General features: G+C 36.5%; 1 protein-coding gene across 5 annotated transcripts in view; it reads right to left on the bottom strand.

Moving 5' to 3' along the window:
• Positions 1–26,127, bottom strand: part of PCDH9 (protocadherin 9) — a 678,474-nt gene that overhangs the window by 190,787 nt on the left and 461,560 nt on the right. The window lies entirely within an intron of this gene.

The following is a 26,127-nucleotide window of genomic DNA, read 5'->3' as shown; positions in this document are numbered from 1 at the left end:
CTGAGCAGATACTCCCTCTAATGAGCCAGCAGTAGGAAAACTTGTGCATGTTGGAGTGATGGTGCTTCGTCCATTTTCCTCATAGCAAAACTCTAGCTAGGCTAAAGTATATCGCTGTAATTTCAAAATAGGAAATAAAACCAAATGAAATCTATGTTCAACTACTTGGAATGGATACAACCACAGTTCTTGCTGTTTTGATGGCAAAATGTGACCGGATATTGTATTAGTAAAAATATTTCCATAATTAATGCATGACATGAATTATCTGTTGGATAGGTCAAAGATAATTTTAAAAAAGTTCAAACTGTAGTTTTTCCAGATTCTCAGAAGTATTTCTTTTGTGTTTACTAACACAGAAGTAGATGACATAACAGATACTGCCATGCGTGAGTTGAAATGGTGTCCATTGTTATGAATTTCTGTATTTCTACCATTTATATATCCATACATCACAGGAAGTGATGCAGTATGCAAATACATGGGCCCAGGGGAAGAGATTTACTCATTCTCTAATCAATCTTCAGAAAACTACAGTAGGAAGACAACTAGGGATAAGATTGGGAAAACTGGGAACTTGTATTCACATTCACATATAACAGAAGTTATACCAGTACAAAAATTACAGGGTGAAATGCAGTTGCTGCTTCCTGGATGGAATGCAGCTGGCATGCACGGAACCTGTTCCATGGTAGCTCCCCACACAACATAGTCTGCATCTTAAGCACATGCTAAGAGGGATGACATGGAGGGAGGAACAGAGTGAAGACCCCCTATGGACAGGCTCTTTGGTAATCCTTGCAGGGATGGGAAGCTGATAACACCTTGTAGTGGATGAACCACTTGGCAGCTGTTAACCGAGGGTGAGAGGAGAAAATGTCTACCTGTTGAACCAGTGACTGGGGTGAAATCGCTTCCCTTGGATGACCTTGGTTCATTATAATCTCATTGTAATATTAATGCACACCTCCATCCCAAAGCCACACACCTCCAAGGTATGACCACTCCTCACTGCGCAACTGCTCCAGATTTTACTGACTATATCATTAATAGCAAAATGAGAGAATTATACACCAATCAGTAACAAAAGCATGTATGACTAGAATCACTCAAGTTCTACCTAAATGTAAAGAAACAGTATAAAAGTGAATTAGGGATGGGGAGAAGTTAGGGAAAACTCCATTATAACTTCTGGGATCAGTCAACGGGCTGAACCTGTCTTCTACCCCATGGGGATGCCTATTGGCAAGAACTTTATGTGCACTCAATTATTACCTCAAGATAGTTTTTGTTGGTGATTTGAGCTTGTCTCTATATTGCTTCAAATTCATTTTTGCGGTCAGTTACTACCACCAGCAATCTTCAAATATTAATCTGTCACAATTTTCTGTTATCAGTATGTTTGTTAATAAAGTGTGTTGCTCCCTAAACTAATTAGTGTTAGTACTTCAAGGACACTGTTGTCCAACAGTGGATAACATAGTTGACAAAAGTGGGCCAATCCAGGACTGGGGTCCCTCTTCTAAATTATAATAAAAGATTCAACTCCGATATGCTGTTGGCACATGTCCCTAAACAGCCCTCTGAACAAGCAGACTGTCCAGTGGAGTCCCCATTATGGGACACTAACAGACTGGTCAGGCACAAGGGTCTCAGCTTTCCTGGGGCATTGGCAGACTGATCAAACATAAAGGGTTCAAGGCACCCACCCTTTCATCAGACAACTATACTCTCTCTATTCTGACTGTTCTAATCCCTTGATATCAGTGAGGATACCAGATATTTTTATTACACCAACCTGGTAAATAAAAAAGTGTGGTATCAGACTTGAGCAGCCTAACTAAGAAAAAAAAATCTCATTAACTCAACAAAGAGTACTTGAAATTTCTGAAGGAAAACAGGAACTGCTACTACACAAAAAAAAAAAGAATCATTCTGTAAACCAATGCAAGTGAAGGGGACAGAGATTTTCAAGTACTATGAAAGGCTTCTTTTCACATCATAGTTTTACATCAATACAATCCCACCTCTGGAGGGCAAATGTCTTATTTTAATTATTATTACTTCCATGATTATTGCAAAAATATGAACATCTAACTCACTATGCATCTTATCATAATCTATCCATTGTGTCACGATAACTGGCCATTTAAGAATCACAGGAAGGAAAGTGCATTATTACAACCACGAATTTTAAGTAGCATTTTGCAAACATCTCGTTACTGTTTATTAATAGCCAAATAATACAATATGTTTAGGTATGCATGTCTCCTTACTTAAATTTCAGTCTTCTGGTATGACCTAAAGCTTTAATTATTTGAGTGGGGAAAAAAAGATCAGAAATTATGTATAAAACTGGTACGAGGGTTTACCTTGGACTTAGTGACCTTCCAAAATTTAGTACTTCATATAGTTTTCAGAGATGACATTTCTCTAAAGCTAAGTTTCTTCAAAAATATTCCCAAACTCAAGGGACTGAAAAACTTTTGTATTTAATTGTATCTGGGCTTTTTTGAAGCTCATGTGCATCCACTTTTAGGAAGGCATATCTGAACTCTGTGAATGCAACACTTTCAACCCCCTACAAATTTAAAGGCTCACAAAGGAAAAAAATGCTGCAATTACAGTGTATTTTTAAGTTTTCCCATATTAAAAAACCAACCAAACAAAACAAAAAAAAACCTAGTTAGAGAATTGCTGGTTTTATATTTAAAAATCCTAATCATTATAGCTGATTTTTAGGTAGATTTGGAGAGACCTGTTAGAAAAAAATGGGAAAGAAATTATACCTGAGCATGAACCCGACACTTCATAGCAGAATAATCTTTCTTTATATTTTAGGTCATTCGCAAGCTCACTGGAAAGATGTCGAATAATGTAGCAGCATGAATGTTTATATCTCTGTGAAAGACACTCACTACTGACTAACACCCCTGCATTTTCTATTACACGATGTCTAATTAAGCCCCATGATGCCACTCTCAAATCTGACAAAGCAGAGATAATTCTTGACATTTTCAAAAACTTGGCTTATGTTCCCCTTCTTTTTACAGTGACACAAGCTGGGGCTTCAAACTGATAATGACACTGCAGCAAGTTTCTGGGTTTTTAATCTTTTTCAAACAGTAGTTTACTCAGAAGGAATGGAATCACACAGACCCTTATTTGCCTTTGCAATGTTCAAGCACAGAACCATGGCAGCCAAAAGATAAAATTTTGCCCTTACTTGCCTCAGTTCAACTCCCACCAAAATCAATTGAAATTTTGTTATACTACCCAGGGAGCGATTGGGTCCATGGCATGCAGAGAGAACTGTCACAGCACATATGAGGTGATAGGTCACGTCACTTCAATTGTCCCTATCTTCTTTCAGCACTAGACAAACATCAAGAGACAAACACAAAGCAACAGAATAGCAACAGTAACACTCAGTGTCCTGATACTGTCCCTGTCAACTGCTGCTCCTCCAATCCAGCCATAATGCCTCTCTACCACATGTGGTGCCTCACATCTACCTTTCTTGGGCAGCAGCAGGAAGCAGACCAATGATATTTTGAGTCTGTCTTAGATTTAAGACTCATCTCTCTAAAATGAAAACTGCTTTTTTAGATAGAAGAATAAGGACAAGGATGAAAAGAGTTCTGCATATGCTTCTGAAATAATGAAAACTAACAGAGAGGAATATGCTTTTCTTTCCAAAAAAAAAAAAAAAAAAAAGGTCTTTTTATTGCTTTGTTTGCATAACCTATAAGATACCAATTTCCTCTTCTCTGTCCTGGTAATATCACTGTGTTCTCATTTATTTCATTCTGTTTGCTGTGACACTAGCCAAACAGTACACAAGACCAGTTTCTCCATTAAAAGGAAAAACAAAAAGAACTGATAAAGACTTACACAATTTTTCCACTAATGCCCTATAATGATTAAGAGCTGGCTGGCAGATCTTAGGGAGAAAAATAACAAAACTCAAATACAGAAAGCTATAAAATCTCATTAGTATATGATTTAAGAAGTCACAGTTTGCCATTTCATTTCTCAGTCAAAAAGGACTTCATCTCCTGCAGTTAAGACTAATGCAAAAATCATTAATATTTTCAACTGCAAATTCCTGAGACCTGTGTACCAATAGCAAAATGCTTTGCTTTTACACAATTTTCTTCTTGATATTGCTTTAATACAGTTTTACAAGAAACATCATTTGTTCAGACTGTGTCCCAATTCACCCTGCAAATAACAGACAACAAAAACTAATTATTTTCAACCCCAACCTCTACCCAACTATATCTTTTGAAGGTAGACACTAAATTGGTGGAAAATTACATCTTACATTGGATTTCATGCTTATCACATTTTTCTCCTATCTTTCCTTCTATCTATTTGATTAAATCATTTCACATCTTTCAGAAGCCGTAAGTTACAGTGAAAAAAAAAAACTTCACCATAGAAGGATTTAATGTGTATAAAGAATATCACTATTACACAGTTGTGGACTTAGTCATTTGAGCAGCCAAGCTAAAGAGCACACAGTAATCCAACTTACTTTTGAGCAAAAGCAGAGTTTGGACAGACATAATCATCTCTTTTCCAACACAAACTTGTAAGACTAGAAGACAAAGCTATTTGCAACAGGTTTGTTTGCATTGGTCTATTATTTTAATTATTGTAGCATTATGGTTCTAGTAAAACCTGGCTCTGGGTGGCCATGAAGTAAGAAAATGCTCCTGATTTTATTAAGTCTTGCAAAATTATCTGATCAGCTCATTGGTATTCCATTTCAATATGGGTTTTTTACTACTTCTATGAAGCCAGATTTGCGCATTTCACTTTATAAGAAGAAAAAAGGTAAAAAAATCTCCAAAGGAAAAGTAGTAAGTTCTTCTATTTAATGCAAATCAATAACGTGCTGTAGCTTGGTTTTAGTGTTTCCCGCCTACTTTTATATTGTGTGCCTAACACTCTCACAGTTAAACAGTCAAAGACATTCCCTGCAGGACATACACACTGACATGACAGTGACTTAAATCCTTTTGTAAGAAGACCACGTGGACCCTTGATATCAGGTAAGTTTCAGGCAGTACAACAGCCTAATAATCATCTTGACCAGAACAGGGATATCTATTTGCATGTATTTGTAGACTCTGTTAAATTCCCTACTGTAACGCAAAGCAAACTACTGTTCTTCACATTACTTCAAAGAGACTACTGGAACTACAGACCTGAAAATCACCATTCCCTAAGTAAAAGGCACACAACAAGTTTTATAAATACACTAATGTGGCGTATTCTTTCACCAAAAGTAACAGTAAGAATTTCTGTGTAAACTGCAGAATATTGGGAAGGGAGACTGCAGTTTTCTTGCGGAATTTAACAGGAAAATTTGCATGTCAATGAAAGAGGTGACTCCAGGATTGATGCATTTCTATTTATGTAATATTCAGATCAAAAAATTGGCAGAAAAGGTATTATTTATGTGAAAGAGATTCAAATGAACTGTTTTCTTGAGTCTTTCTTGACTGAATCCTAACAATGACTACCTTGATTTGACAGCTTGTCTGTTCTTAGGTAAAGCTGGATGACAGTCATCCACAAAAGCATTTGATTAGTTTATCATTACCTGTGCCTATGTTTAGCAGATGTTTCTGAAGTACTTTCTCTCAGTACTCAGTGAGATTTGTCACCATATAATGTGAAGTGTGGAATTCTGTTGTTCAAGTTACTCCTAAGTTCTTTCAACATTTTTCAGTAATTTCTTGCATCACTGAATGTAAGTTTAGATATCTGTGAAGTACAATATTTGGGTTGATTTTTAAAATAGAGGGAACTCTGGGAGTATCTGGAAAAGTAAGTTGCAATAAATGAATATTAGGGAGTAGAATTGAAGAGAGGGGGCTGAGAAAATAGCAATAAACCAGTATGTTAAAATAATGTCCCTGAAGGAGAGGGTAATTCAGATTCTTGTTACTAGATCCTTTGGGAAGATTAGAGTGAAATGATACTGGATAATTGGTGTTTATAAATATTTGTATATATGTAGGGCTTATTTTAGAACAATTCATTTGCAATGGAAAGGAGGTATGGTTATTTTCTGTAGAAATATGAAAGAATAAAAACATCACTTAAATAACGTAAGAAAAAGAGAGAAAGAGAAGAGTAAATAGCAGAGAGGAAAATACCACCACCTGTGAATCCAGCAACAAGGCTTGATTGTTGCAATTCTGATGTCCATTGCTTGAAGTGATGATTGCACTCCTGATCTGCTGCAAGTGGGGGAAGCCCATGAAACACCAAGTTCAGTGGTTTAATACACACTGAGATTCAGGTGGGAATGGCCAGATACCTCCCCTGAGTGGGGGTAGTTTTTACAGTGTTTAATGCAACCCTGTGGGGTTTTTCAGGGGTCTTTGATGGTTTATGACACCTTCTATGATGTGACAGCTGCTTCTCATGTCAGCCTCTCACGGTGAGCAGTTATGTTCCATCAGAAGGGATGAAAACCCTCAGGCCTGTGAGTGAATGTCCCAATACCTTTCCTGGGGGGAGTTTTATAGCTGATCTTGTTCTGTAAGTGAGGATAGTGCATGATAAAAAGCACTATCCCACCTCGAGGATCACCTGCTTATTGGTCCCTTCCCTCACCTGCCTCAAAAACCCAGATCATGCTAAACAAAGGCTGGATTTTCCTGGGCATCCTCTGGTGCTCACGCCCTCTGCATGGAGGACTGGACTGTTACCTTGCACATCATCACCAAAACACTCCCTGAGTTTGCAAATGGCCAGTTGGTTAAGCCATTAATCATTAACATTTCAGTCTCTCACACAGTATTTTCAAAAGATCCCTATGTGCATTATTCATACATTAGTCCCAAAGGACTGTGACTACCCAGCAATCATAGCATATGTCTTGTCATGCTGTATCCTAAAACTGAAGGACAATACCATGGTGTAATGAAAATACTGCAGTGTGTCACCACAAAAAGTATGTTTGCAAAAAGAAACATTAAGCAGGCAGCAGTAATAGCTCCAAAGGACAGAATAAGCATTGCTTCTCCAGTTGAGTAAGAAACCACAGCATGATTTTGGAAAAAGCTCTTGCGAATCACTATTACTTTATACAGTAACTTAAAACTCAAGTGTAGCCCCACAAAACCACCAACACACTTGGATTTCTGCATTTATGAAGCTGTTTCATCATGGATGGATGATGCCTCCTTTCTTCTCATTTATGGAAGGCTAACTCGGAAGGAGTTAATTCAAGATGATAGAACTTTTCATTGAAGATTGGCTTCTTTCAAATTTTTACCTCATTAAAATTTTGGAGCAGGTGAACTAGTTAATCTTGGAAGTCTGGTAGTGTGTTATAATACACAGTCAGGTGACTCCCAAGATACCTTGCAAGAAGGAATTAAATTAGTTATTCTGTGATGTACTGTGTTATGAGGTAACATTCATTTGTCTAGAAAACTTAGTGTTCTATCCCGTATCTCCTAAATAACACATTTACAAGTTCTAGTCTGAATGACAGTTCATTTAGGTTAAGCAAAGATACTGTTATTATAGAGCCCTTTTATTTCCTTCAAACAAAATTAATATTTTAGATTTTTTGTATTAGCACTACTAATAAACAAAAGATATGCACGTTTATCCTAATGAGAAAAAAATACTATTTTTACTCAGGGTAAAAATGTACATATACGAACATAAATAGCATGGGTGCACATTCTATTATTAGATTTTAATCTACTTGTAAAAAATTATTTGTTGGACCATATTTTTCTAATTCCAACCACTTAATGCATACTGGGTGACAATATACTGAAGTCAAAGAGAAATAACAGAAGAAAAATGTGGAGCTTTGCCACAGCACCTCCTTGCTTGCTCAACTTCTGCTAGAAAAGTCCATTTTAGCAGTTGCTTCTGTTAAGTCCTAGAAACAAATTATTGAGGTTGGAACAGATGTATTGCTAGGGGATTACAATGGCTTCCTACCAGAGAACTTGAATTAAAATAAAAACCAAATCAGATCACTAAACCTTTTAATGAAATTGCAGTTTATCTTTCAGCAATTGCAAATTTTCTAAACAAAGGTAATCCAAGTGTAGAAGACACAGGGACTGGAATTTTCCTTTGGAACATCTGCACGGACCATGCAAGGTCACCCTCAGACTACTCCCAGTCTCGTCCTTCATTGGTTCTTGACCTGCCACAACCACCTGGCAGCCCAGGAGAAGGGTCTCTTGAGTCAGACCCAGGCAAAAGACAGATGAAACACTATTTAGACACTACCTAGTATCTAAAGAATGCCCTAAAGCACTTGACTGTGCTTAACATTTTTACTGAAAAACATTTTTGTTTTGTTGAAAGAATCAGAAAATGTCATGATGAGTAGTTTCAGTTTGATATACAGAAAAAATGGATTAGCATCAATCTAAGTGAAAAGAGATTTAAGCTAATGATATGCAATTTCTGTTCTAATTTTAACACAAGTTTTCCTTGAGCTATTCTATATTTAGCTTAATTTTAAAATAATTTCTTGACAAGCAATTCTCTTAAAATATGTGATAAATATGAGTAGATCATCTGTGATACCACTTATGCAAAGTCCAGTGTATTCTTGGTTCACTCTGAGGATACATGGATTGAGAATATAAAATAGCTGCACAGGGAAAGAAACATGCACTTTCCAGTCCCTCGCTGTCACTTTGTTATTACATACAGTGAAGCTGCATAAGAGATACAGCTATAAGATCCAATTCTTTAATGATTTCTTTCTTAATGAAAAAGCTCTCCAAATTTTGTTTGAGGAGAAAGACAGCCGCCTTTACATCTGGGTAATTCCCCTTCACCCTAGCCCCATTTAACTAATTAAATGTTCTTCAGAATTTTAAATCACTGAGTATAACAAAGCTCCTGAGAATCATAAGCAAAGTCAGGAGGACATCTCAAACACAGGAATGGCTAGTGTAGGACAGTCTAGGGAGTACATGATGCTTTCAGTATCATTTTGTACTGTACTTTAGGGCTTTAATAGCCCTTCCAGCAATGTTGCACCAACTGCTAATCGATATCCCTTATTTTTCTCACCATAGAAACGAGGTTTAGTTAACCCCTTGAGTGCCTTATCCTGAAATAAATAGAGGATGTGTTTTTTACATGGATGAAGAAAACATCCACTACAGTGAAATTATTCCCACAACAAAAGTGCTGCTGCATCCAAATGCTGGTTCACAATAGTCATTCAAAAAATTACTCTGGCCCGTCAGTTTAAGGCTGCATTCCCAAAGCATTAACTTAAATAAACCACAGATTGTATGCTGCTACCATACTAATCCTTGCAAGGAGCAAAGTGGAAAGGCTGCTACCCTTGGGTGTCTAGCACTGTTTCAGTCACAAGGGTCTTCTCAATGAATTTTTTGTTGAATAAGCAAGAAACCCTAATTAAACTAATTATAAAAATCTGGTGTTTTCATTTCCTTTTTTTACTAATTAATTTTTAAAACTTCATTCTGCTCAAACATGAGTTAAAACAGTATGGGAACAGCTATTTTACTGCCAATTTATGTTATTAAAAACATGCTAATTTTGCATGGATGTCAGGAGAGAATTTACATTGTAAAAACTCTTCATCACCACAACTGGGGGTTTTGGTGATTAAAAAAAAACCCCAAACAAAACAAAGCTCCACACCCTAAAACACCCTTTTGTGCAATACTCCCTTATGCATCTATTAATTTTATGACAAATAACTGCTAAGGTAAGTAAACATCTCTTTGGCGTTTTTTGTTCTGCTTAATACAAGTTTTTAAACTAAGCATCCAAGTAGATCAATCAAGATTTTTTTTTTCTGTAACTAGGCAGGCAGACAATAGAATCAGTGAACTATGTAAATATATTAAATACCTTAAATAAGAGTGTTAAAGTTATTTCCAAGTAGCTAATACAAAGGCAACAACAACAACAAAAAAAAGAGTATTGAAAATAAAAAGTACTAGGGAAACAGTTATTTGGCAGCCTTATTGTGCTACACATTCTCAGCATCCCTGTTGTAATAGAAATCTAGATTCTCCTGGAGTAAATGCAAATTTTTGCTAAGATTCCAATGTTTTATGTTTGTCTGTCTATCTCTCTGTAAGTATGCATTAAATGTTTAGTTCTTAAACACCTGGAAAGTCCTGCATACATTTATTCAGTACAATACACCATCAAATGGGAATAAATTAGAACACAAAATAGTTTAGTTTGATTGAAGAAAAAGGTAGTGAGTCTTCAAGACAAAGAAGTTGCTCCCATAGCAGTTCACAAAGAGGACAATTCTAATAGATCTGAGAGACAGAAAAAATAGCCAATAGTGTGGACTACACTTCTGCAATGGATCTATCAATAGTGTAAGTAATTGGCTTTATGCTGCTTTGTTTAACTACTTAAGCTAATACATCATTTAAGTGGTCATTTTATAAAGTCCAGCTGTCTATAATCATGCAGAATTATGCAACTGCACAGAATACAGTGCAATATTCAGTCACTCTCAGCCACCATATGGAAATATCTGAAACTTTTTTTTAAACCAGTTTAACCAAAAGCAGAGGAACAGAGGCTCTAAAAAGACATTGCCCTCTGGAGCTGCCAATGTTCTCTGCATAAGCTTGAAACACCGTTTCCTTCATTAATCTTTGTTGGCTTCCACAACAAACGGGCCCACATTATTGCAATTGTTTGTCATATCCTCTGACTCATTGGAGCCTATAAGCTGTTGCAATGAGGTATATTTCAAAACCATGTAAAACTTTGTTCCAGGCATACTAGGAAGGTTTTCCTAAGGAGCACAAATTTTTTCATATGGTAGAAGGAATATAATCTGTACCTGCTTGACAGGAATGCTTTGCCAAAAGAGGAAATTAGGGACTGATCACGAGGTGAATCTTGCTGGATTTTTTTAGTAAAGCTTCCTAAGGATTTTTTCCTTCTTAATGTTTTAATTTCTCCACTGTTTTTTTTTCCAGGTTATGCTAGAAGGAAGGCAGAACAATGAACTTGGAATACGACTGGATTTTTGAAATACAGAAAATAACAGAGGATGGAACTTCCTTTCGTTAGTTATTTAATCCACTGCAACCAGACCCAGTAACATAAAACGTTATTCCCTAAAAGGAAAAAACAAAAAAGGCCTAACCAAACTGCACAACACCATTTGTCTTTGCTTTCATCACAATAATTGTCCACTTCTTTACTAAAATACAGTCTTAATTCTGATGCCATACAAAAAAAATAAAAAACAAAAAACCAAAAAAGATGCTATATACTTAAAAATGTGATGTAGTCCCATATTTGAGAATACAAAAGTACTTGCACCTACCAACAAATATGGCCAGTTTCTCTTTAAATCTGTACTTGTCTCTAACGGTAAGACAGCGAGCACCTGAGGTTTTCTTTAGGTACACTTTTCCTGTGTTCAAGCTGATGTGACGACTAATCCTTGTAACTTCTTCCACCATGGCTTGTAGTTTAATTATTAGGCTGGCACTACTATCCCTGAACTAAAGTATCAATTCTTCCCTTTTTCATCACTAACATTAAAATCCTGGTGATACTTACAATAGGTATTTTGTGATTACCTGCATAATTTATTTCTTTTATTTAAAAGGGTACTGAGCAGTGCTGAGTAGAGGGAGGAAAAGGAAACAAAGGATTATCTCTGCAAGGAAAAGTTCTTAATCCAAAACTTGAGGCTGAGGGATAAATGGATACAAATTGAAGGCAACTCAGTGAAAGCACTTGCATGTTCAGCATATCATTACACATCTATCTGTATCAGAAACCCAGATGCTGAGAGGAAATAAAAACCACACCAACATTAAAATCTGGAAGGATTTTACACTAGTAAAATGAGTATTTGGAATCTGCAGATAGCTTTTAAAAATATTTTATGTGAGATTTAAAGGCTCAAATTTTTTTCTGAAGACAAAACATAAAATATTGAAAGACCTTCTCCTCTGGAAAAAATTAGGTCTTTTTAGGTGTTTTACTGAGTTAAATTTCCCACAGTATTCTCAACATTTTTTGTAAATTGAAATCACTAGAAAGATTTGTTAACATAGCAGAGGGAATGGGAGAAAATTCCAATGAGACAAAAAGCTTCCATCTGGATTTCATTAAACAGTCATTTTCTCATAATTTACTCAATCATTTTAAGGCATGAAAGTCACTAGATGTATTATTGCATAATGATAAATCTCATGGATTGTATAAAAAATGTGGTTTTACTCAGGCCTTTATTCTCTAGTTGCATGGGCTAATATTTTCTAAGTTAATTATCTGATCAAAAACAGTAAAAAACCCCCTGTTCTCTGATGGTGTTCTGGCTTGGATCTGTCAGAAATTTCACCGTGGTTTGAACCAATCATTGATCTAGAAGCTAATATTCTCTAAAATGTAAGTGACCATAATTTTATATACCTTTCTATATAAAAATATATAAACCACCCCACCAAAAAATACGTGGTATGTGTTGAAAGGCAATCCTTTTCCTTTTAAGGAGTTATGAAAAATAAATTTAAATAAGTATCTAAAATTCTTATTATTACTCAGTTTTGCAGATGTTTATTAGAACTTTAAGATGACAGTTCTAATCTGATAAAAAAATGCAACAGACAGGAAGTTGTTGTTTCTGGCTTTTTTGCTTTAATTGAGACTAAAAGAAAAATTAAGGAACTGCATCTTGTATTGTTAGCCAAAATATTATCTTATTAAATCAAATTTCTTAGAGAAATAAAATAATTTAAAATAATCTGTACTTCTATGGCTGGTCCCTGTGCCAGATCACCACCTCCCCATGGCGAGATAGTCAGGACTGAATTGCTCAACCAACTTCCACCTCCTGAAGCTTGGATGCCACAAACTTATCTTCCCTTGAGAAGGCATTCTTTGCAAAGCAGTAATTACTGCCACAATTTAGTATTTGTGAGCCTCTCTGCACCCTAGGTTTGTCTCACTTTTCAGTGCTTGCACAGCAGCGTCCAGTATTGAACTACCCTTTTATTAATTCCTTGCACGATCCTCTCATTTTTCCTTTGGTTTTTACAGAGCACCAATATGGATATAGAGAGGTTAATCAGGGAGCAGAAAGGATTTAAAACTTAAACAGGGCCATCAGAGGTTTAAGCAGTGAGTGTGAGCATCTAGCTCTGGAATCCTTGCTTCCACTACACGGGTGGATGGATGGATGGATGGATGGATGGATGGATGGATGGATGGATGGATGGATGGATGGATGGATGGATGGATGGATGGATGGATGGGAGGCAGGGAGGAAGGGAGGAAGGGAGGAAGGGAGGAAGGAAAGGAAGGGAGGAAGGGAGGAAGGAAGGGAGGAAGGAAGGGAGGAAGGAAGGGAGGAAGGAAGGGAGGAAGGAAGGGAGGAAGGAAGGGAGGAAGGAAGGGAGGAAGGAAGGGAGGAAGGAAGGAAGGAAGGGAGGAAGGAAGGAAGGGAGGAAGGAAGGAAGGAAGGGAGGAAGGGAGGAAGGGAGGAAGGGAGGAAGGGAGGAAGGGAGGAAGGGAGGAAGGAAGGAAGGAAGGAAGGAAGGAAGGAAGGAAGGAAGGAAGGAAGGAAGGAAGGAAGGAAGGAAGGAAGGAAGGAAGGAAGGAAGGAAGGAAGGAAGGAAGGAAGGAAGGAAGGAAGGAAGGAAGGAAGGAAGGAAGGAAGGAAGGAAGGAAGGAAGGAAGGAAGGAAGGAAGGAAGGAAGGAAGGAAGGAAGGAAGGAAGGAAGGAAGGAAGGAAGGAAGGAAGGAAGGAAGGAAGGAAGGAAGGAAGGAAGGAAGGAAGGAAGGAAGAGTTTAAAGCTGCTTATGAGAGATGTAAGAAAAGTTCTCTGTGAGAAAATCACATGGCACTTTGATCATGGGCTACAGTATTCATGTGGGGAGAAGATTTCCGGAAGAATTCAGGCTGTACTTAACAGAAGTTATGGTCTGGCAACAGAGATTATACTGTTGCAATTTATGAATGTTATATATTGCAGCTATCATATAAGCAGAAGCTTGCAGTGCTGCAAGTCAACAGGTCTCTCCCTCTCTCTACTGCAGAGTTAAATATTAGGGTAGGGGTTACTTATGGAGACACCAAGTTAGAAAATAACCCATCTCTGCAGTCTAATGTTGAAGAATTTTATAATTTCCTTGAGGTATTTATGAAGGAATTTTTGTATTCTAATAAGGTATAAGGAGAAAAAAAAAATGCTGCTAGTAGGGGTGAATTGAGCATTTAACACTTGTTACAGTTTACAGGTCGATTTTAATTTTGTGTTAGGGATTACAGAGAAATCTGTCAATAAGACAATGGTACAGAAAACACCTGAAGGCAGTAGAAAAGCAACTCTTAGTACTTAATGGAAAAGTTCCCACATAAATTATAAAATTGAAAGCAAAATAAACTTATATTTTGTTCAAACATACTATTTAGCTTTTAATACTCTGAGTGGCATCAAATCTCAGGCTGCTTCAAACTTCTATATATTTTACAGAAAAGAATTCTAAGTGAACAGAACAGATACATAAGATCAGATATTTAATTGCAAAAGTACCAGTCTTTTCTCAAAAAAACCTAAATATCATATAACTTTAGAATACTTTTTGTATTATTATAAAATCACCTTCAACAAAGCACGTCTCATAAGACGTTTCCAATATATAAACACTCACAAAAACAGTTGCTTAGTAGTTGTATCTCTGCTCCTGTTCTGCACCCTCTGAGTTTTGAGGAGGACCGCATCTGAGCACAGACTGAAACCTCTCACCACCACCACGAAGCATGCTGTCACTCACTTTCCCTTTGTGTGGCCCCCAGCAAGAGGACAGGAGCAGTAATGGTCTCTCCTTAGCCTCTGTGAATAATTGTTCCCAAATAAATTAACTGCAGTGCACATTACCAGATTTCCTAAACAAAGTAGGCATTTAGTATCTACTGGTGCCCCAAGACAGGAACTGTAGAGAAAGTAAAAGATGGGATCAAATCAGAGGTCATTAGGATTTTACCGACTATGCATACATCTTTTGAGTTTTCTGCCACACCTCAAGAACACAAAGATCTAAACTACTATTCAAGTACTCTGACAATTATGGAACACTTACAATCCTGTTACTTAATCAAAATGCAATTGTGTTGTAATTTAGAGAGAAGAGAGCAGGAGGAATGATGTGAAAACAGAAAGTATGATACGAACTCCAGAAAGGGATCATTTTGGAAGGGGTGATACTGGTGGAGATACCTAGCAAGCCAATATTAAAATCCTGAAAAGAAAAGCACTCAGAGGATGATGGAAGCGCAAACAGTAAATGGTTTACAGAGCACTGGTCATACAAGAAGAGTCTGATAGCCTTCTGGTCAAAAATGAAAGAATTTTAAAGGAACCTAATCCAACAAAATGTAACATCAGCTTTTGAGTGTATCTCCTGAAAACATATTTAAATCCAGAATTATACTGAAATATAAATTTCTTATGGGATTATTTTGTAAAACAAAGTCCTAAAACTATTCAAGTAAATATCCATATTGTGATCAAATGGTTAATTGAATAGCAATACTTATTCCCTCTCTGAAAAGATTGATAATTGCAGATGAAAATCCTGTTTAGGTAACATTTTCTTCACCGATCCTGAAAATTTCCTTTATATCTTCTCCCAAAAATAATATGAATTTCCATGAAGTATGGCTCTATTCAATGTAATAACAGATTTCAAAATTTACTAGTATTACCATTGTATTTGAAATCATTGTTAAGGCATAGTCAGTTTGCTTAAAGACCATAACAACAACCAAACAATAAAGCTGATGTCAGTTGAGGGAATAAACATTAATTCCAAATGTCTGTTTTTCTCCAAATATCTCTAATGCAGCTTTTTCTTCCTAATAAAAGAAAGAAAAATATTACTATACGTCATCTCTTTCTAAAACACAGGAAAGCGAAGGTAGCGAGCGAACTTGGAGAAAACGTACAAGCGGTAAACAGAAATGCAATATTTTATAAGAATTTGAGAAAGAGGTAGAGCAGATTTTATTAAAGTGAATTTATAATTTATTTCTGGAGATTTATTGTCATGCACTTCCTAGCAAGTTTCATAGCTTCCAAGTAACCAAACTACACGTTTTGATGTGCTGCAGGAATAAACCTATTACCAAGGCAACAAAACACAACACAGTGTTTGCTATACTTTGTCTATTAAACTTAAGCATTTGCTTAAAAAAAATCACATTTACCAACCTATTATGAGACTTGTACTTTAAAAGGCATATTTTGCTTCCTGTTTCCTTGACTCTTGAAATTATTCTGGCTTCAGTGCACATATAATTATGTTTGTATAAATGAAAACTATTGAGCTGTATGCTCAGGGAAAAATGCAACAACTTAAACACAGTATGAGATTTTTAAAAAGTAAGTGCTTACGGAATATCGATAAATAGAAAGCTTTTCCATTCAAGCAAAGAACACAGCAATATCTGGTTAAACTGAATTGCTTGCATAATTCTCTTAATTAGTAGAAAGCCACTAAAAAACCATTTGTTCCTGGTTCTAATATTTTAACTTACAGAAAACCAATGTAGTTCATAAATAAAAGCATTTATTTAATAATAGACAGTATTCACCATATAATTTTTTTGGCCTTCATGCTGATTTATTCCATTAAAAAGTAGCAGAGATGCTCGCCATCTCTGTTATTTAATGAATGCTTTAGTTGATTATATATCATTACTGCTTAATATAAGTTTGTCCTCTACCAATTTCAGTATCACAGGACATTGCAGGGTAGGTAAAAACCATGAAACTTTCAGGTAAAACGGAAGATGGAAATGAAAACCAGACTTGAGCAGTTATTAATACGAATTTATTGGCCTAGAAGATGATGGTTTACTCAGTTTTAATGAAAATTGGTCACAATAGGGTTGGATATGCCTGACACAATCCCCTTTACAGTGTTCCTTCTCTGACAGGTGCTCCTTGAGTTTATCCTGCTAACCAGCCTTTTGCAAGCTGAAGCTGTTGCTTGTCAAGATGCCTGAAGACAACTTCTCATGAGTCAACCTCAGCAACGGCAATGACATAATTTTAATTTTAATGACATACATTCTTGATTTCTGAAGTTTATGACTGATGCTTGTCATTGGTATTCAAGTTAATGGATAACAGCAGGAATTTTCCTCCTATCAGAAGCTCTTGAATTTCTTAGAATTTAACGCTGTGGTTTAGCTGGCAGAGACTGGAGGAGGGAATACAGTTGCATTGAGCCACCAGTCTTCCCAGCTGAATTAAAATGAAGCTATAGTAATTGCATTGATAGATATTGCATAGGAAAGAGTGCATATGTAATTGCCTTCCACTGTTGTGGTTCCTCTTTTTTACAATAGACTAGTTTAATAGAAGGCCCACAGAGTCATGAAATCTATCAAAGCACAGTAAGCAGAGGCTCTTAAAAACTTCACTATTTTAATAACACATTCGAACAATCCCAGTTTGCTGCAATTAAAGAGCTCCACTTGCCAAACTGGAGGTGAGGATGAACAGCTGACAGAGTAACAGGAACTGAGAAAGAATGAACGTTTTCCACATTGTTTGCTGAGTTGCTAAAAATATATTAATAGAAGAGTTATTACCTTAACTGATCCCCTTTTCTTTGCTGAGGGAAATCGCACTGCTACTGATAATCCACACTAATGTTAAGCCATCATAAAACTGCTTTTAAAAAATCAATTACAATCCGTAACAGAAAATGCATTGGTGTGACAAAAAATATTATCTATAGAGAGTTATTTACCCAGTCTGCCTGGGAAGATATTTCCAACAACTGTTAAAAAGTACAATAAACAATAAGTATGTAAAAAATGTGCCATTCTTTTTTTAAAAGTACTAGTGGTAATCAAAATTAAAGTTCCAGTCCTTTTAGATTAACTAGGGGATCAGAAAAGGATTCTTCTTTCAGATAGCTGAACTGATACACACGAGTATAGTCTCAGTCCCCTGAGGTCATTATATAAAAAACTACTAATGGGACAATCCCTTTTACCAGCCTTGGGTGTTTCCACTCCATTCTGCATGGCTGAAACCACACTAAAACTGAGAAATAATCTGTTTTGTTTTAGAACCATAATTACATATTGACAGGTTAAACTGTAAGACCTAAATCAAGGGGATTTGGGTTATTATGTGAGCATTCTCATGGGACAAACCTAAAAGGACATCAATTATTTTGCTGCAGCCTAATCCTTTTCAATTCTACTGTCCTGAGTGGCATTAAATACTTGGTGAAAAGGAACTACTGAAATAAAAAATGCAAGGCAAATATAGTATGGTTGTCAGGAAGAGTTACCACATAAATTTATAAGAAAAATAGCTACTGTTATGAATATATTGTGATGCTGGCTTTTCACATGTTACATAACGTTAGAAAAACTTTACCTAGGTTCTGTAATGTAATACATGATATAGAATGTCTATTGTTTATGTAGTCAATTTAGAAAAGATAGGCAGAGAAAGTCTTCACATTCCTGGAGTATTGTATCAGAGAAGAAGACAACCAGAAACCAGAGAGAACTTATGGAGGGAGCAGAGACATAGTGGAGCCAAGGAGGAAGATAAGGCTGATGGGATGATACAAACTCCAAAGAATTTATGAATCATGCATGATTGTGATGAATATGCAGTAAGAGATGTACTTTTAAAGACGATCATTTGGCTGTACAGGTGTGCTTTTGGCTCTCTGCCAAACCACCTGGCCATAAGACCCTTTTTGCTGTCATATCCTAATTGTCCCTTTTATTAAATTTTTTTTTTTAAATTTTAAAAAAAGTGAACCTCATTTTTCACAGCTATGCTTTACAGGGAAAATGTTCAAGGAAAAAAGTTTTATGATTACAAAATATCTCCTTTTGTTTCTTAATTGTTTTTCCTTGTTTAGGTTTTATTTCCCTTCTTAAATGGCTTTGATTTTGTTTCTTAATCCTTACCAAAAATGTTTGAGAAAGATCTAATTTACTGAACAATTGCCATTGTACAATTATTGGTCAGAGCATTTTCCAATCATGCACTAGTTGATAAAATGGAGTTTATGAATAACATATAGTGAAGAATTTTTTTTTTCTGTAAGATCATAAGATGGCAAAAATAAAATATGTTTTACAACTAAAAATACAGTGTATATGTTCAGGAATAACTAAATTATTCCATCATGAGACACTGTGAACCCACTCTCTATAAGCTGATTTTTAGATTTCAAATGATGCATATTCTCCCTGTGTTCATATTGCATTTCGTCTTTACCCATATCTATGTTTAATTTCAAGAACATATCTATAAAGAACAAATAAATGCCACCTATATTATGCATATTATCTACAAGATTAAAAAAAACCTGCTACCAATATTTTGACTTAAATTTCTAAGCAAAAAGCTAAACAAAGTTATCAAATATAACAGATTCATCAGAAGAAAATAAAATAGAAAAATATATAGCTAGCTAAGTACTCACAAAGTGCAAAAAAATCTTTAACTCTCTGAGAAAAAGAGAAAACTTCTGCGGAAACCTGCTGTTACATAAAGAACACGAGGAAGTACAGAAAGAACTTGGTGAATTTGCATCTAATCATATGAATACCATTAAAGTGTATTGTTACGTATGTTTACATCATTTGTTCTTCTCCAGTATTTTATCTTCTGCAATTAAATCTCACTAAGGAGAAAACACTGCAAGCACTGTTGGGGTTGGTTTTACTGGACTCCCATTAAATTTACTTTACAAGCATAAAAGTAGATTGCTTGTAGTATGAAAGTTCAATGCAACTACTTTTTTAAGGTTAACTTGAATTCTTGCTTGAAGGTTAGGGTTTGGCTGTGTGAAAATATAAAATATAAAATTCCTGTACATTTGTTTCACTGGCTTGGGTCCCCCCAGTACCTATCAATGGAACACGTCAGGTGCAGTGTGTCATAGCTCATGTCTGCACTTTGATTGCTTGTGGAGCTCCACAGCAACCAAAATAGAAGCAACCTGTTCTAGCAACAGGAGATTGCTTTCATATTTTACTAAGATTGGGTGTTCCGCTTGAGTTGTATAGTAGTGGATGACTTACTGGTTTTAAAAAAATAAAGTTGTTTACAGAGTAAAAGTTCTGCTTCTTTATAAAGTTGGATTTATGAAGTTCAGCAAACTTTGCTGATTCCCAGTAAGGTATCTGACTGACAGTCAATAATCAAAAGATTATATGATTGCATATTAAATTAACAAGCTTTAGGGATTAAATTTAAGTGAAACAGGAAGAGTAAGCATGGATCTAAACCAGAGAAGGGGAACACAACAAACAAACAAAAAACCAAAAAGAAAGAAAGAAACAAACAAACCCCCCCACCCAAAACAAAACAGAAAAAAAAAAAAAGGAACAAAATTACACAACTATAATGTGATGGCATAATAATTCTTTCCCTTTCCCAAGGGAAACTATGCAAAATCAAGAGGAACAATGAAAATATTAAGAATTTCCACATGGCATTTTAATAAAATTCCTTAATTAGATATTCCAGTTTGATGACTAAACCCTCTTCTCTCCCCAACTGTAAATCGCAAAAACAGGGTGTTGGATAATTTTGAGTTCTATTTCTGACCTTGGCAGGCTTCTACACTGCAAAGCTTTCTTTTATCCTAAAAGAGGTATTTGTAAAGGGAATAGTGAACATCTACTGTTTCTTTCATCCTCACTGTTCCTCTTCAGTGTAGTGAAGCCCACAGAGGAGTTTGGTGTGTTTAGAACGATGCAGTTGAAACAGCCAAGAAAGTGTTTCAATTCTGTTTACCCAAACTATTTAATGTTTGACTACCTAAAAAATCATTGCCTCCCTGCAGATGGAAGGCTAGAGGGGACAGTCATTCCCCAGGCAGTACCTGGATGCTATACACACAGGACACTAATTCTGGTCCACTTGTGCCTGCTATGCCTCATAACCAGTTGGGTGCCTCCAAGTATGAGCTACGTGACCATATCTTGAAAGCTGAAGAGGGCTTTGCAATTTTCTGCCTATTGTGTTCTCTGTTCGTATTCTTGATTCAGAATCATTCCTCTTCTGTCTGCATCCTTGAAACCTTGATTCCTTTATCACTCTCTTCAGTGCACAAAATCTGCCCATGGGTTGTTTTTAGACCAAGACTAATAACTAGGCTTTACCATACATCTGTCATGAAACTATGGAACTGCTGTCACTGGGCTGTCTCACCTATGTTCCGTGAAGGTGCACTGTGAAGAAATCTTTTTTCACAATTGCTGCATCTTTTTTGTACTCGGGGAAGATTGCCCTGGTTGTCCCCATTTGTTACCTTGTTGAAAGCATTTGTTCTCTACTATACATGGCCAGTTCCTTCCATTCTTTTTCTCTACTTTGCTTTCCAGATTTCCATACATAGTGAAAAAGGGTAACCCAGGAAAATACCCCAGAAGCGGGAATAGGATAGGCTGGTACTTCTCTTATAGCTTTTCTTTATACACTATATAATTATGGCTATAATGTGTCCAGTGGTCAGAACACAGAAGGCACAGGCAGTTTCCCATGGTAGGACAAGACTCCAGCATCACACATACTTCTAGGGAATCTTTCACTTTTCATCTGCAATGAATTTTGCATTCCTTCCTCAAAGCAATCCTATGTGCAATCTCCTACACTCTTGGGTGATGCTCCATTTAATAGGTTATTCTGTAAAGTCAAGCAGATCTTATTTTCGTTCTCCAGGATTATTAATGCCTCAGCTACAAATTCAGGTCCACAGAAGCTATTTACATTAAACCTTAGAACTGGATTTTTAATTGTGAATCACAGCCTGAGAAAACATGATCTAAATCACAAATGGACAATTAAGTTTACTGACACACGAAATCTTTGTTCTGACCATTTCTAACTCCTGATCTTAGACTATTTTTCCTCAGTATAATGACTTCTTGAATACTGTTCTTTTGTAGTGAGAGCTACATAAAGAGTGTAGAAACTAATTTTCTAAATGTTCTGCTTCCTGGGACCAATCAGGTACATGCCTCACCTGTCTCTTAATTCATCAGCAAGGTATCAGCTATGTTAACCAATGGTTAGACACATAAAGGAAATTATGATATACAAGGTAAGAGAGAGGAATGGAGCTGGGGATCACTACTGGGTGTCTACATCAAAACCTGGGAAAACTGGACTGTAAATGGCATAATCACGTACTCTCCCATCAAATACAAGAGACAAAATTCCTTCTTCATAAATCAAGTAACTAAAAACTGAACTCATTGCAGCTGTTCAAGAAGATGTAGTGTCTGATTTTGGTACACATGCTATATGCTTTAAACTTTATTCATAAGAATAACATCTTTATTCAAAACATGAATCATGTGAAACTCTTAAATTGAGAGTTTCATTTTGCTGTTAATGAGCATGTCCAATTCCAAAGAACTTCAATACTGTAAATGAGGACAAAATGTGTCCCTTAAATAATTAATTGCAAGTCACATTCATAATAAATACTGTAATTTGAAGTTTGCTCTACAGCTATTCCTTGTCAATCAATATCACACTTGCTCGGAAGAAACAGATATTATGTTATTATTGATAACAATATCTTGATACTGCTATTCTTTACATTGAATAATCACAGTTTAACAAAATCCCCTAACAGGCAATAGCTTCAATTGGTTTTAGCAGGTATTTTTATTCAAACTCTGAAAATACAAGGCAAAAATCTCTCATGCTGATTCATAGATACTGCAATCAGGACAATTTATTCTGGGTTTAATGCAAACTTTTGACTGAAGCACACATCTTCCACAGGATTTCAGTGTGCAAATCTATGGTTTTAAATTAGTCAAAAATCATTTTAAGCTATGGCTCCTCTTAACATCGGGAGAGTGCTTACCTCTCTCATTTTACTTTGTACATGGCAGGCCTCCAAAACTCCTACTGCTAAATCTGAATTAAGTAGCCTCAATATGTAAGATATTTAACGTTTTCAGACGCTACGCATTAAATCTGTAACCTAAAACTTCTAGTTAAGGAATGAACCCAACACTTGAGCTTTACATGCATTTATTTATCTTTAATTTCTCTTGCCAAGTGTATGTTTCAGTGCAGACTATAGAGAAGTTCACAACACCTGAATCTGTTTCTGCAAGATTTGTGAAGTCACATCTTAGTCTGAAACTGATCTTTTTCTTTCACAGCATTTTAGTCCCTGAACTCTAAGGCTGTATTAAATATGAAATAGGTATAATGAGTTTTAATTTTTAAAGACATTAAATACCCTGAACAAGATGGTTAAGAATTGTAGAGCAACTTTGTCACTAAAAAGAGCTTAGCAAATCCAGTAAAGTACCACATTAGTTTTCTACGTGCATGATTATATGTATTTGCTATGTTATCAGTTTCTGAAAATGTGTTCATTCCTTGAAGCTGAATTTCTTCTGGACAATGCTAGATGAAATATGAGTGAATTAAGTATTTTTTTTTTTAATTCAATTATTCAAATTTCTCACAATGAATTTACATTAATTTCTACAGCATTAGTTGGCAAACAAAATTACATGAACTAAACTTCTCAATAACAACTATCAATAATAAGGTACTTATTTAAGCAGAGAAGATATCAAGATATGTGTAGTTGCACCTCATCTGCGAAAACTGACAATTTGTGATAATCTGGGTCACAGAGCTTTGCCTCCTTTACCCATAACCCTCTTCAGGCCTGATGTTTTCCCTTTTGACATTACTAAGTGTCTGACAGACCTTAAACTATGATATCAGTGCTTTACAATAGCTCATACTTCAGTTGGCATATCAGTGTCATTTTGTCTCTGTTGGTATCTCTCTTTTTGTCAAATGGTGTTATCATTGGAGAAAAAAATAGTGAGACACACTGCTTGGTGTACGTATATACACCTATGAAAGGATTCACGAAGTAAAAGGTAATCTCAGAAACTGTACCTAAAATTGTGTTTATAATCTAGTCTAAAGTACCTGTTATTTGTACAAGTGGACCAAAGACAAAATAACAGATAGGAAGAACTTTCTATTCTGCTTTAGATTAAAAATGATGGAGAAGGGGGGAGACAAAATATAAGTGGACTGATGAAATCTTCTGTCCCATGGATCATTTAAAGAGATCAAACATACCCTAAGACACTATAAAGGGGACCAAAACTACATCTTTGGTAAGGTCCAAAGTAAGGATAGTAAATATTAGGAAAAATAAAATCGGTACAGAAACAGCAGGATAAATAAGACCTTGTAATCTGTGGGCTGCACAGCTGTTAGTGGCACTTCAAAGGAAACTGAGAGGTCACATTGTTGACAACTCTCCTACAAATAATCAATCTTTGATTTTAGTAGTGTGGTGGGTTGACCTTGGCTGCTCACCAGGTTCCCCGCCAAACCACTCTATCACTCCCCCTCCTCAACAGAACAAAGAGAAAATGGACAATGGAAAGCTCATGGGTCAAGATAAGGACAGAAAGATTACTTACCAATTACCATCACAGGCAAAGCAGACTCAACTTATGGAAATTAACGTGATTTACTGTCATTTAAACATAGTAGGGTAATTACAAGCAAGAACAAATCTAAAACCACCTCCCCTCCTCCTCTGTCTTCTTCTCAGGCTCAGCTTCACTCCCTATTTTCCCTACCTCCTCCCCTCCAGCAGTGCAGGGGGGTGGGAAATGGGGGCTGCGGTCAGTTCATCACCCATTGCCTCTATCTCTCCTTCCTACTCAGGAGGACAACTCCTTACACTCTTTTCCTGCTCCAGTGTGGGGATCCCTCCCATGAGAGACAGTTCATTAACTTCTCTAGCAGGGTCCTTCCCTCGGGTCGCAGATCTCCAAAAAATGCTCCATCGTGAGTCCTTACCATGGCACGCAATCCTTCAGGAATTAACTGAAGGGTCCCCCAAAGGATCACAGGTCCTGCCTGGAACTTGCTCCAGCAAGGGCTTTTCACAGGCTGCAGCTTCCTTCAAAGCACATCCACTTACTCTGGCACAGGGTCCTCCATGGACTGCAGCATGGATACCTGCTCCACCAAGGACCTCCACACGCTGCAGGGGAATCTCTGCTCTTGTGCTTTAGGTTGTTCCTCTCCCTCCTCATTCACTGACCTGTGATTCACTCACATATTATCACTTTTCTCTCCAGGTTCTGCTGCACAGCAATTTTTACCCTATCTTAAATATTTTCATAGAGGTGCTCCTAATGTCACTGACTGGCTCAGATAGCAGCAGATCTCTCCTGGAGCCAGGTGAAACTGGCTTTGCTTGACATGGGGTCAGCCTGTGGCATCTTCTCACAGAAGCCATCCCTGTAGTCCTCCCACTGGCAAACCTTTCCACATAATGCAAGTAGCTGCATGATAACAAATAATATAAGAAATGGTGAAGAAGGAATTGTTATTTCTGTATTAAACTAAAGATCACCCTGTGAGTAAAATGTTAGGGTCTCCCCACAGCACAATTTACTGTCCCACAGTACAATTCATTGGTCCACAGTACAATTTATTGTACATTATACATTAGAAGATGAACTTATGTTATTTCTCACTATTTACTCTCAAATAGGATTACAGCATAGACCACACTACCTGCTATTCTCTCTAAGCAGTACCTTAAGGCAAATTGGGAAAGCAAAATATTCTTGATGCTGAAAACTATCTTAATACCTGCTTTCCATTGTAGCTGCTGTCATCCTAACAACATCTTTCCAACGGTGAGAACACAGATAGCTTCCTGCAGAGTTTCTAATCTCAGGGCCATTTTGCAGAGCAGCCAGGAGGATGTGCTAGTGCAGTAAGAAATCTGGTAACTAGTGCCTAGAGATATAACACTTAATGTCTGCTCACTTTTCAAACTCTGTTGTCTTAGAACAGGGATCCTAGCTTGGCTCCTAAATCTTTCCTTCCCTAGATAGCAACACATTACTCTCACACCAGATAGCTTAACTTGCTGGCTGCCCACAGAACCCCTGAGATCCCTTTTAATTATACACAAAACTAACACACAAGGTCCATAAAACACTTCCAAGTCAGTCAAGACTGCTAACTACTTGGATTTGAAGTGAACATGCTTATGTTTTGATTAAGT

The sequence above is a fragment of the Aphelocoma coerulescens genome, chromosome 1 (genome assembly GCF_041296385.1).
Source record: "Aphelocoma coerulescens isolate FSJ_1873_10779 chromosome 1, UR_Acoe_1.0, whole genome shotgun sequence".
Classification (NCBI taxonomy): domain Eukaryota; kingdom Metazoa; phylum Chordata; class Aves; order Passeriformes; family Corvidae; genus Aphelocoma; species Aphelocoma coerulescens.
Note: the sequence above shows the minus strand (reverse complement) of the source record. Positions and strands in the feature narration are given on the sequence as shown.